This window comes from Panthera tigris, chromosome B1 (assembly GCF_018350195.1).
Source record: "Panthera tigris isolate Pti1 chromosome B1, P.tigris_Pti1_mat1.1, whole genome shotgun sequence".
Lineage (NCBI taxonomy): Eukaryota > Metazoa > Chordata > Mammalia > Carnivora > Felidae > Panthera > Panthera tigris.
Genome location: NC_056663.1, coordinates 197,974,360 through 197,987,315, shown reverse-complemented (window position 1 = coordinate 197,987,315; position 12,956 = coordinate 197,974,360). Strand labels below are relative to the sequence as shown.

Here is a 12,956-nt window from a genome sequence, read left to right as displayed (position 1 = left end):
GTGCTTTTAGAAGTTAGCAACCCGGCAACCGAGGAGTGGGGTGGGAGATGTGCCCCGTGCCCATCCCTGGAGGGTGTGGAAGTTGCACTTCCTTTTCCCCAGGCATCCTGAGAGTGTGCTACCAAAGTTACACAGTGTCTTTATCCTAAGAAAGAATCAAACACTGGACAAGGTCAAAGATGGTCCTCGCAGCACTATTTACAATCGTACAGAATGCAAACAACCTAACTGTCCAATGATCACCTACAGCCTGACCCCCTGCCCCCCCCAAACCACCCCGGTCTCCCCTCCAGTGTTAGCTCATCTGGGAAGCCCCCTGGGCCCACCCTTCCCCCCCTCCCCCCCAGGATTCCTCTCTTGGCCCCATCACATCTCTTGCACACCTCTGGGATAGCAACTGCTACACTATGATCCTTTCTTTGGCGTGTTCCAGTCTTTTCTTTTCTTTTTTTATGTAAAATCTCCACCCAACATGGGGCTGGAACTTATCACCTGGAGATCAAGAGTCACATGCTCGGGGCGCCTGGGTGGCTCTGTCAGTTAAGCATCCCACTTCGGCTCAGGTCATGATCTTGCAGTTTGTGAGTTTGAGCTCTGCGTCGGGCTCTGTGCTGACAGCTCGGAGCCTGGAGCCTGCTTCGGATTCGGTGTCTCCCTCTCTCCCTGCACCTCCTGCACTCATGCTGTCTTCTCTCTCTCTCTCTCTCTCTCTCTCTCTCTCAAAAATAAAGAAAAAAAAAAAAGAGTCACCTGCTCTCCTGAGCCAGCCAGGTGCTCCTGCTTGTTCCTATTTTAACTCCTACCATAGCTCAGCAAATCACAGTAGGCCCGCCTACCACCTTCTTTTGTAAATAAAACTTGGGAGGGACACAGCCACCTCATTTTTATACATATTGTCTACAGTAGCTTTTGCAAAGGAGACCATATAACCCACAAACCCTAAAATGTTTACTCTCTGTCCCTTTGCAGAAAGAGCTGCCAAGACCTGAACTATACCATGAGTCCTTGGAAGAAAGAAAACGTCTTCTTTCTTTCCGCATCCTGTGACGCCTGTGTGGTGCAGGCACACTGTGCATCATACGTGTTTCCTGGGTGGGTCAATGAACCCGAGCTGCCCAACAGGCAATGGTTCTCACAAGTGTATGGGCATCAGTTTCACCCCGGTGCCTTTGTTAAAACGTTAAGTTTCCCAGCCACATTTCTGCAAGTCTGATTTGATCGTTCTAGGGGAAAACTAGGGAATATTCACTGTATTAATTACATGTTCCCAAGGCGACCCGGATGCTAGTAGACTTTAGCCCCGTCAGGAGACACTGATGGTGATCAGGCAGGTTTCTCGAAACACGGTGGCCTCGTAGCCTGCGACCTTCTGCTACTTGCTGGAGAGAAACATATGGAACTTCCCTGAAATGCAGAGCCAAACTCATAAGAACAAACAAAGGAAGAGTCCAGGGCACAAAAAGAGGCAGGTACGGAGAGCCAACACTATCCCATAAGTGCCCGGTGGCCACCCTGGGAGGAGGAGGTGAGGGGTTTGGGCAACTCAGAGACTGGGGTGGTAATGGGTAGCCGGGGTCAGGAGACAAGGCCTTAGCCCCACATGTGACAGCAAATGAGAATGGAGGGACCCACCAGAAAGCAGGGACCCTCGACGGACTGAACTTCAGCAAACGATGGATTATTAGAAAAGTCCTCCCACGGGGCGCCTGGGTGGCTCAGTCGGTTAAGGGTCCAACTGCGGGCTCAGGTAATGATCTCATGGTCCATGAGTTCGAGCCCCACGTCGGGCTCTGTGCTGACAGCCCAGAGCCTGGATTCTGCTTCGGATTCTGTGTCCCCCTCTCTCTCTGCCCCTCCCCCGTTCATGCTCTGTCTTAAAACTGAATAAACGTTAAAAAAAAATTTTTTTTTTGGTGGTTCCAACATGGCCAAGCTGACGGTGGAGGTTCGTGGCTCCAACGGGCTTTCTACAAGGGATTTATCAAAGATGTCCAGGAAGACTCCCTGTTTCTGAGAACAACTGGCAGCCAGAACACCAGGTTCCACTTAATGAAGTTAGATCACCACCACTGCCTGATATAAACAAAGAAATTAGTGAAGGAGACGAAGCAGAGGTATTCAAGAGCAAATGACCAGGAACCATGTGGATGGTGTTGGCCAAAGTTCGAATGATGAAAGGAGAGTTTTATGTCATTGAATATGCTGCTTGTGAGGCCACTTACAATGAAATAGTCCCATCTGAGCGACTTCGGCCTATCAATCAAAATAAAACTGTGAAAAAAAAAATACCTTCTTTGAATGCACAGTGGTTGTTCCTGAGGATTTGAGAGGGGCGTGTGCTAATGACAATGCACATAAAGATTTTAAGAAAGCAGTAGGAGCATGCAGAATTTTTTACCATCCAGAAACCACACAGCTCATGATACCGTCTGCCAGTGAAGCAAATGTGAAGACAGTAAACATTTTAAGTGACACGCATTTGCGAAGTATTCGTAAGAAGTTGATGCTCATGTCCGGAAATGAAGAGGCCGCTAAGCATTTAGAATGCACAGAACAACTTGCGGCAGCTTTTCATGAGGAATTTGTTGGGAGAGAAGATTGAACGGGCCTGGCAATAGGAACACACAGCAAACTAGGAAGATTCCTGGAGTTACAGCTATCGAGCTAGATGAAGATACTGGCACATTTAGAATCTATGGAGGGAGTGGTGATGCTGTAAAAAAGGCTAGAGGTTTCTTGGAATTTGTGGAGGATTTTATTCAGGTTCCTAGGAATCTTGTTGGAAAAGTAACTGGGAAAAATGGCAAAGCTATTCAGGAAATAATGGACAAATCTGGTGTGGTGAGGGTGAGAATTGAAGGAGACAATGAAAATCAGCCACCTAGAGAAGATGGTGTGGTTCCATTTGTATCTGTTGGCACGAAAGAAAGCATCGGAAATGAGCAAGTTTTTTAGAGTACCAGATTGCTTATCTAAAGGAAGCGGAACAGCTAAGAATGGAACGCCTGCAGATTGATGAACAGCTACGACAGATTGGTTCTAGGTCTTAGAGTGGAAGAGGCAGAGGTCGTCGGGGCCCTAATTACACCTCCGGTTATGGTACAAACTCTGAGCTGTCTAGCCCCCCTGAAACAGAATCTGAGCATAAAGATGGGCCGAGTGATTGCTCATTGGCAGGAGAAGATGATCGAGAGAGCCGACATCAGTGTGACGGGAGGAGACGCCCAGGAGGAAGAGGGAGAAGTGTTTCAGGGGGTCGAGGTCGTGCTGGACCAGGTGGTGGCAAATTCTCCATCAGTCCTGTGCTCAAAGATCCAGACGGCAATCCATACAGCTTACTTGATAATACAGAATCTGATCACACTGCACACACTGATGCCAGTGAATCTCATCACAGTACTAACCGTCGTAGGCAGTCTCATAGACGAAGGACTGATGAAGATGCTCTTCTGATGGACGGGATGACTGAATCTGATACCAATTCAGTTAAGGAAGACGGGCTAGTCACAGTTGCAGATTATTTTTCTAAAGCTGCGTCTCAGAGCAGACAAAGAAAGGTCCCAAGGGCAAACTTTGGCTAAAAACAAGAAAGCAGTGGCAAAAGACGTGACTGAAGAGTGTGGTCCTTCAGAAAAGGCAATAAATGGGCCGACGACGGCTTCTGGCGATGAAATTTCTAAGCTACGGCGTACTCCAGGAGAAGGAAAGATTAATACCTTGAAAGAAGGAAACACTCAAGAAGCAGCAGTCCCGAATGTGTTTCACAAACTGAAGAAGTTCCTACTTTCCAGTTCTTTCACATTACATTTTACAATAGTGCTTGGACAAGCTGGCCAAAGATAGACTCTGGATCGCCGGTCTTTACATCACACTTTCAGTTCCTCCATTTGGAATCCAGAAAGGGGAGGGATCCTGAAGAAATCATACGTTAAACATACTTTGACGCCTACTGTGTTATAAAATATATCATCAGATGTGCCTTGAGAATAGTATATGTAACATTAAAAAAAGTTGCTGGGGGGCGCCTGGGTGGCTCAGTCGGTTAAGCGTCCGACTTCGGCTCAGGTCACGATCTCACGGTCCGTGAGTTCGAGCCCCGCATCGGGCTCTGTGCTGACAGCTCAGAGCCTGGAGCCTGCTTCAGATTCTGTGTCTCCCTCTCTCTCTGACCCTCCCCTGTTCATGCTCTGTCTCTCTCTGTCTCAAAAATAAATAAACATTAAAAAAAATTAAAAAAAAAAAGTTGCTGGCTATAAAAAAAAATTTTTTTTTTTTAAAGAAAGTAAAGTCCTCCCACAGACCCAGAGGAGTCGACCGACAAGCAGGTCTCTCTCAGCCACATCATCCTTTAAGAACCCGTGCCTGTAACCCTCGGGCACTCGTACTCCGTGTTAGCAGTGACACCCCCCACGTGCCGAAGAACCTGAAGCCGACGAGCATCGACCAAAAAGGCCAGGCTAACCGGGATCAAAAGCCACTCTTTTCTGGTTGTTTTAGAAATTAAGCTAGGGGCGCCTGGGTGGCGCAGTCGGTTAAGCGTCTGACTTCAGCCAGGTCACGATCTCGCGGTCCGTGAGTTCGAGCCCCGCGTCAGGCTCTGGGCTGATGGCTCGGAGCCTGGAGCCTGTTTCCGATTCTGTGTCTCCCTCTCTCTCTGCCCCTCCCCCGTTCATGCTCTGTCTCTCTCTGTCCCAAAAATAAATAAATAAATTAAAAAAAAAAAAAAGTTGAAAAAAAAAAAAAAGAAATTAAGCTAGTCGCCGGGGGTTGAGGGGGGTGGGTGTCGGGGGGCACCTGGAAGAAACACGTGCAAAATCCCCTTGGAAATGCAGCTGCCAAGTGTATCCACTGAAAATGAGTTCACACTACACAATTACAAAGCCACGGGAGCTGCTCGGCAGACACAACCGAGTGCGAATAACGGAACCACGGAATTCTGCTGTTTCTCACCACCTTCTCGACCCCACCAGGTCCCAGCCTGCATCCCCCCCGCCCCCCGCCCACCTGGGACAGCTGCTTTTTTTTTTTTATGTTTATTTATTTTTGAGAGAGAGACAGAGCACGCGAGCAGGGGAGGGGCAGAGAGAGGGGGAGACAGAGGATCCCAAGCAGACTCTGTGCTGACAGCAGAGAGCCCGATGTGGAGCTCGAACTCACAAAACATGAGATCCTGACCTGAGCCAAAGCCGGGGGTTCAACGGAGCCACCCAGGCACCCCTGCAGCATAATCTGCTCAAAATCCCCTGGGGCGACTCCATTTCAAGCAGAGTAGAAAGGGGAGGCTTGACATCTCCAGGCCCTCACTGCCTCTTGGACCCCCACCTACCCCTCACTGCAGGCCCAGAGGCAGCTCGTTCTCCTCAAACACCCCCCCTCTAGCTGCTACGCATTTAACTTCTTCAACCCGCTTGTTGTCTCTCTTCCCTGCTATACTGTGAGCACAAGTCAGGAGCATTGTGTGTTTTGTTCTCGCTGTGTTCCTGGCACCTGAAACTGTGCCTGGCACACACTAGGTGCTCAATATGTGTTGAATGAATGAATGAACGAACACAATAGGACAAAAACACTACAGAATTTTAATAGGAGTAACTCGATCATATTAATGTTTAGAAAAATCACTCCTCACATGAAAACCATGACTATTGTTCCCCCACCTGCTGTCTGCGTGTATCGATTTAATTGACACAGATACGTCCCCTTGTGAGGTCAAGGAGACGTGAGCTGTTTTTGTTTTTTTTTTATTTTTTTTTAACGTTTATTTATTTTTCAGAGACTGAGAGGCAGAGCATGAGTGGGGGAGGGGCAGAGAGAGAGGGAGACACAGAATCTGAAGCAGGCTCCAGGCTCTGAGCCGTCAGCACAGAGCCCGACTCGGGGCTCAAACTCACAAACCGTGAGATCATGACCTGAGCCAACCGACTGAGCCACCCAGGCACCCCGGAAGTGAACTGTTTTTATCTGTACTTCCTAGACTAGTAGACAGAGGTCCAGGGACCTTACTGTCTCGCCCAACTTCATATAAGCAGTGGGCCCCCATTGGACGCAGGCTTCGAGATACCTCGCCCGACCACCTACTTGGTTACCTGCCGATCTGGCCCTAGTTTCAAGTTTCGGGGTGAAATCTCTCTTGACACATGGGGGATTTGGAGCTGAAAAGCTAAAATCAGGTGTTCCTTAAAGAATAGTCCCAGGGACGAAAGGTCATTTAATGAGGTGTCTGTCTCATGGCTGGATTATGCACACAGATATCTCACCCCGGAAGGGCATGACGTGGGAAGTGGCTGCCTCTTTAGCATCAATGCTAATGTGGTTGAGTTGAGGTGGGAAGCCCACCCGATGGGACAAAGAAACCCTGGACCCCAGCCCAACCTCACCCCGTAACCTCCACCCCCGCAGATTCCCTGACAAAGAAGCAGAAGCTGAGACTGAAGGGACCCCATGTCCATTCCAGCTCTCAAATCCTATGTTTGAGGAGTTGCTGGTTGAGCTCGAGAGACCAAAGGGCTGGTTCGCTTCATCTAGTGGACACTCTTCTGACCATGTCCCTCTGTGTGACATGAACCCAAACACGGCTCTTGGCGTCCCCAGTGACCCCGGAAACCCCCAGAGCCCAAAGCCCAGCGTCACGGGGAGACGCGCGAAATTACCACCCCAATAATGACACGCCATTTACTGACCTAGCACAGAAGGCCTGCTGGAGGCTCCGTGTCTAAGTTCTGGGTTCAAATCTTGGCTCGACCTCTGACTGGCTGGGCAGCCCTCAGCCGACCGGCCAGCCTTCCACCTCAGCTCCCTCATCCACAGTCACAACCAGGCGGTGGCACCGAGACGACTCAGGGAGAGTGGCACCAGGGAGCACTGGGGACCCACGGGGGGCAAAGTGTGTCTGCGAAATGTGGATCGTTGGGACGCCCCGGGGGACTCACAGATGCTGCGAAGAGGGGGATCGTCACCGGCTCACCCTCTGCTGTGCCCTGACTCTGGGGCTCTGACGCCCGGCCTGAGCCCGCCGGGACCACAATGCATCTGTGCTTTTGGCACAAGGCGTGTGGTTTTCACAACACAGACTGCGGAGAAATGGAGGGGACAATTTGCAAACGGCCACGTCCGAAGGCCCTGACAAACGGTGGTGGATTTTATTGGGGAAATGTGATTTGTAAACAGAGCTCTATCCCGGGAACGCTCCCTCGGGCTTGTCACGCAGCACAAAGGCCCTGCCACCCGCCCTGCTCTCCCCCAGCCCCTGCTCCCTGTCGCCCGTCACGGGCCTGCCCGGCTGGCTCATTCGGGCTCCCTGCTGGAGTGCTCCCCTCCACCTGAGGGTCGGTCTCTGCTTACAACTGACCTTCCTGAGGTGAGCCCCCCAGGTTTGCTGTCTCAGCCCCTCATGGTGCCTATCACGCCGGCCACGACTTGGCTGTTAATGTGGTTTAGCCTCTGTCATTCCTACAAAGTCATAGCCTTCAGGAGGTGTCCCCCACACCTGTCCTGTCACGGCTCAGGTTCCAAACCGCCAGATGAATGGATGAATACGTGAGGAAGAGGGGGGCCAACACTCTGGGAGCTTCTCCTGTGTGCTATGCCCTCATTTCCTCCTGCTTACTGGGGGGGGGGGGGGGGGGGGGGGAGGTTGTGGTGCTTACAGACCAGAAAGCACAGACGAGAAAACGGCACAGGGTCTCCTGAACCACGAAGTGGGGCCCCTCTGTGACCTCTTGCCCCTCCATCCCCTGGGGCTCGCGTAGAACCCCTGACGTCGCTGGAGTCACCCCGAAGGGCATCCCCACGTGGTAGCCAGACGACGGACCCAGGGTGGGAGTAAAGTTGCGGGCACGTGGGGACACTCATGGAACATGAGCTCCCTTTCCGGCTCAGCTCTGGGTGGCCTTGATTGTGTCACACACACTCACAAGTGTGGGGGCGATTGTGGGGAGCGGGGTGGGGGGGCCTTGCTCCACTTCACCAGGCCCGGTTGGTGAGGCCGGAGGAGGCAGAGAGGGGTGAGGAGGGGCGGGCCGGGCCTGAGCGCTAAGGTGACTTGAGGGTCTCTCACTGGGGCAGACAGGTCTTAGCCATGTGTGCCCCCCCGTCCCGGGAATTTGAGGGAGTTACTGAGCCTTCAGTGTGAGCACAATGGCAACCCGGGAAGCCAGCAGAAGGGAAAACAAGATTACACAAATCCCATCGGCTCATGGACTCGTGGGGTTAATGAGGCTTGAGGCCTGCCACTCGGTGCTCAAAGAAATTAACTGTGGCCCCAGTGCCCACCTCACGTGGCCGGACATGGAGCCCCAGATCGCACATTTGTGGACCAGCTCTTAACACGCTGGCCTTGACTGTGGCCTTGAGGGACAGTCTTCCTCCTTCCTTCCTTCCTCCCATCCAATACTGAGCAGTTAGTCCTCTCCTGAAAAATGTACCTGTGGCCTGTCTGGCCTTGACAGGTAGTATATGATAGGTACGATAATCATGATGACCGACAGTCGAGTGCTTACTATGGGCCACTCTCCTGCTGTACACCAGATAACACTCAAACAATCTTACAAGATAGGGACTATTATTATCCCATTTCACAGATGAGGAAACAGAGATGGGAGGGATATACTTTGGCAGGATACAGAGCCAGGATCTGAACCCAGTGTGGGGATCTCAGTGCGGGGCCCAGGAGCAGAGGCCAGCTCTATGAGCATTGGGACAGATACCACAGAGGAGGCTCTGGGCTAACTCTTCATCCCTCTGAGTCTCAGTCCTCTGCCTGATTAGCAAGTATAGGAAGCCCTGCCTCACAAGACCGAATAAGGATTAGAAGTGGAAATGCGTGTGGAGTGGGGACCCCAGGACATGACACAAAGTGGTGCAGAAGAATGGCGTGAACCCACAGCCCTCGCAGTCTGACAGCCCACAAAGGCAAGACGGGACACAAGGTCAAGGTGCAAAGAGGCCTAGTGACTCTGGGAGTCAGATAGCCCTGGGATTGGAAGCCTTGCCCACTCACCAACCGTGGTTGGTTGGACCCAACTGCAAATTCCTCAATAGTAAGGATCTGGCTGTAGGCCCCTTAATCTGTTTAATAATGCCCAGCCCAGGGCCTGGGCAACATAGGTTGCTGGATGAATGGTGGATGGATGGGTGGAGGGGTGGCTGGGTAGATGAATGGATGGATGAATGGATGGATGATACATGGATGGATGGATGGATGGATGGATAGGTGGAGGCGTGGCTGGATGGATGGAGGAGTGGCTGGGTAGATGGATGTGTAGATGGATGGATGATGCATGGATGGATGATGGGTGGCTGGGTAGATGGATGGGTGGATGGATGGCTGGTGCATGGATGGAAGGATGGGTGGAGGGGTGGCTGGGTAGATGAATGGATGGATGGATGGATGGATGATGCATGGATGGATGGATGGATGGATGGATAGGTGGAGGCGTGGCTGGATGGATGGAGGAGTGGCTGGGTAGATGGATGTGTAGATGGATGGATGATGCATGGATGGATGATGGGTGGCTGGGTAGATGGATGGGTGGATGGATGGCTGGTGCATGGATGGAAGGATGGGTGGAGGGGTGGCTGGACGGATGGACGGATGGCTGGGTAGATGGATGTGTAGATGGATGGATGATGGATGGATGGATGATGGTTGGCTGTGTAGATGGATTGGTGGATGGGTGGATGAATGGATGACGATTGATGGATGGGTGGGTGGATGACTGGAGAGATGGATGGATAGGAAACATGAACACAAGAATGGATGGATGGATGATGGGTGGATGGGTCGATAGATGGGTAGATGGATGGATGGATGGATGATGGGTGGATGAGTAGATAAATGGGTAGATGGATGGATGATGGGTGGGTGAATGGATGGATCAATAAATGGATGGATGGATTAACGGATGCACACATGCATGGGTGGGTAGATGGATGGATGATGGATGGATGGATGGATGGATGGTGGATGGACAGATGATGGGTAGACGGATGGATGGATGGAGAGATGGGTGGATGGGAAGCATGGACACAAGGATAGACAGATGGGGTTGGGCAGATGGGTGAAGCATGGGTGGATACATGGATAGACGATGGAAAGAAGAATGGAAGAGTGGATGAAAGTGTGGATGGGGGGCGCCTGGGTGGCTCAGTCGGTTGAGCGTCCGACTTCGGCTCAGGTCACGATCTCGCGGTCCGTGAGTTCGATCCCCGCGTCGGGCTCTGTGCCGACTGCTCAGAGCCTGGAGCCTGTTTCGGATTCTGTGTCTCCCTCTCTCTCTGACCCTCCCCCGTTCATCCTCTGTCTCTCTCTGTCTCAAAAATAAATAAACGTTAAAAAAAAATTTAAAAAAAAAAAAAAAAAAAGAAAGTGTGGATGGACAGAATTTCAGAACCAAGAAGGGCTGATCAGTTCAATGTACTTCTTCCTCTTCAAGTGAGCAAAGACCTGAAGTGACTTGCTCAAGACCACACTATTAATTAATAACTTTCACCCTGCCCTTCCTTCCTTTGAGTTTCCTGGTGTCATTTATCACTTGGGTTGTGACTTAACTTGCAGCAGAGAATGAGGATCATATCACCCGTGGTCCCTGGCCCACGCCATGGTGGTGCTGCCTCATTTAACCTTCACGGGGAATCCTTCATCTCCTCCAAAGGCTATACTCTCCCCACTCCTCTGGAGCAGCCACCCCACCTGGTTCAAGTTCAGTACTGCTAAGGGCAACAGTAATCATCATCCCTATCAGTTATTGAGCCTTTACCCGCTGTCATATTTAAATGAGCCTTCGTGAAGATAACAACAATGATCGTGTCAGTAATAGCCACAGCTAACATTTACTAGGACTTACAGTGTCCCAGACATTGTGCTTAGCACTAACTCAACTCAGTGAGTTGACTCTTTACAGATGGGGAAACCAAGGCACAAAAGGGGGGAGTGGCTTCCCTAATGCCACACACCTTGAAACTCAAGAACCCAGATTGGAACTTGACTCCAGGCTTATTCACCTATCCTCTTTCTCACACTGGCTCCCGAGAGCTCCCAGATTCCAGACAGATAAAGCCCCCTTCTCACTGTCAGCTGCACCTCTTTGAGAGATTTCACAGCGTTTTCTACTCAGTTTCTCATGAATCCTCACAAAGCTGGGAGAGCAGGTCCAGATGAGTCCTGCCCTCACCTGAACACTAAATCACCCACCTCCAGGTACTGGAGGACTTGAGGTCAGCAAGCTTGGATTCCACCCCTAATTCTGCCACTAACTGGCTGTGCAATATAAGGAAAGTCAACTGAGTTTCTCTGAGCCTCCTAATTTACAGGTAAGGCTCACTCTGCCTTTGAGGGTTATGGTTTGCTGGGGAGAGAGAACAAATTCCAAAGCCAGGGTTTTTCAAAGTCATCCTGGGGGCTCAGATGCCTTGACACCTAAGTGTCAGAGAAAGGCAGTTTAAAAAGGAGCTGCCTTCATAAAAAGGAGGGGGCAAGGAGCCTTGAAGCCCACTGGAAGATCCCTCACCTGTGAAGTTTCTGCAAGCGCTGAGAGGAACTTTACCAGCAGCTCAGGACGCTGGGCCGCTGGGCTGCCCAGCCTCAGGAGAGGAGGCGGGGCCACAGGGGAGGGGGCAGGGCCACAGAGAAGGAGGTGGGGCCACAGGAGAGGAGGCGAGGCAGAGATGCCATGCCCCTAAGGCTCTTATTCAAACAGCAGAAGAAACTGTCTTAATATTGGCTCGGCTGCCAAGGCCACCAGGGCCTCCTGCAAGCTTGTCATTCCAGGAGCTGAGAACCACACGTCCCCACAATAGCAAGGAGCTCTGCCAGCCAGGGCACTTCAAAGACGCTGACGTGTCTTTGGGGGCCACAGTGACTCCTGCAACCTGCACGGAACAGATGTTGCACCCTGAAAGAGCTGCTTTGGACAAGGAAAAGTTAGTAGTGCAAACAGGAGCTGGGAACTGGGGGAAGCCCCCAGGCCAAGGTCAGGGCCTGGCTGCAGGAAAATTGGTGAGGCGGCAGAATCCACCCGCCACCCTGGTCTTTTGGACTCAGAGCCAGTGAGCTCTTTCCTCAGTCCCCACTGTTTCTGCGGACGGCCACTCTGTGCCCCTTACTGTCCACTGGACAGGGCGAGTAGCTAGGTTAGCACAGGCTGCTTGCACCAAAGGGAAGGAGTCTAGCCTTTGAGACACCTGGCTCAAATGACATCAGTGCCCCACCAAGGCACATGACACCCTAGGAGGCCACTGCAAATGTCCTCAAAACACCTCAAAGGATGTCCATCTCTCTGGCTGCAGGGGCTCCACTGGCTTGGCTAGTGGGGTGAGTCAGGAACAATGGAAACTGACACTCTAGGAGCCACCTCAACCAAGGAGGGTCAAACCCGGGGCCCCGCCCCCTGTGGGCCAGGTCAGGGGTGCCTTCTACACCCGCTCTCAGAGGCGCTGGGGGAATGAGTCCTGGTATCCCCGCAAGTCACTCCTGCATTGTCTCCCTCTCTCCTCCTGTTTCAGTTCCCTCCCCTCGGATCACAGTAATTACCGGAATCAAGTCCTCATCTCGGGATCTGCTTTGGGGAAACCCACACTTAGACACAACCCTGTGAGCAAAGGTGGCACAGGGGAGTCCCAGGTCACCCCGGTCCTTACTTCTAAGTCATTTCTCAGCTCCTCCTGTCACTCCACCTCCTTTTAATTATCTGGATACTCTCCTGGAGGTACATATTCCCAATTCCATCCTTGCATTGTTGTGGGGATTAGACCTTGACATCATTTTCCAGACTCCCCACATCATGTTCTCTGCCTGGAGTTATTCAGGGGGATGCTGTTCTCTGGGCCCCAGGTGAAGGCAGCTCCTTCCCTTTGAGGCAGCCCTTCTGGTGACAGAATTGCCAGTGTGCCTCCTTTTCATTTATCTTGCTTACTTCCAGAAATTTCTATGGCACATCAGCCCTACGAAGAAGGCGGGACCA

General features: G+C 51.7%; 1 pseudogene; it reads left to right on the top strand.

Annotated features, from left to right (window-relative positions):
• Nucleotides 1–1,924: 1,924 nt before the first annotated feature.
• On the top strand, nucleotides 1,925–3,126 carry LOC102967940 (annotated as a pseudogene).
• Nucleotides 3,127–12,956: the final 9,830 nt, after the last annotated feature.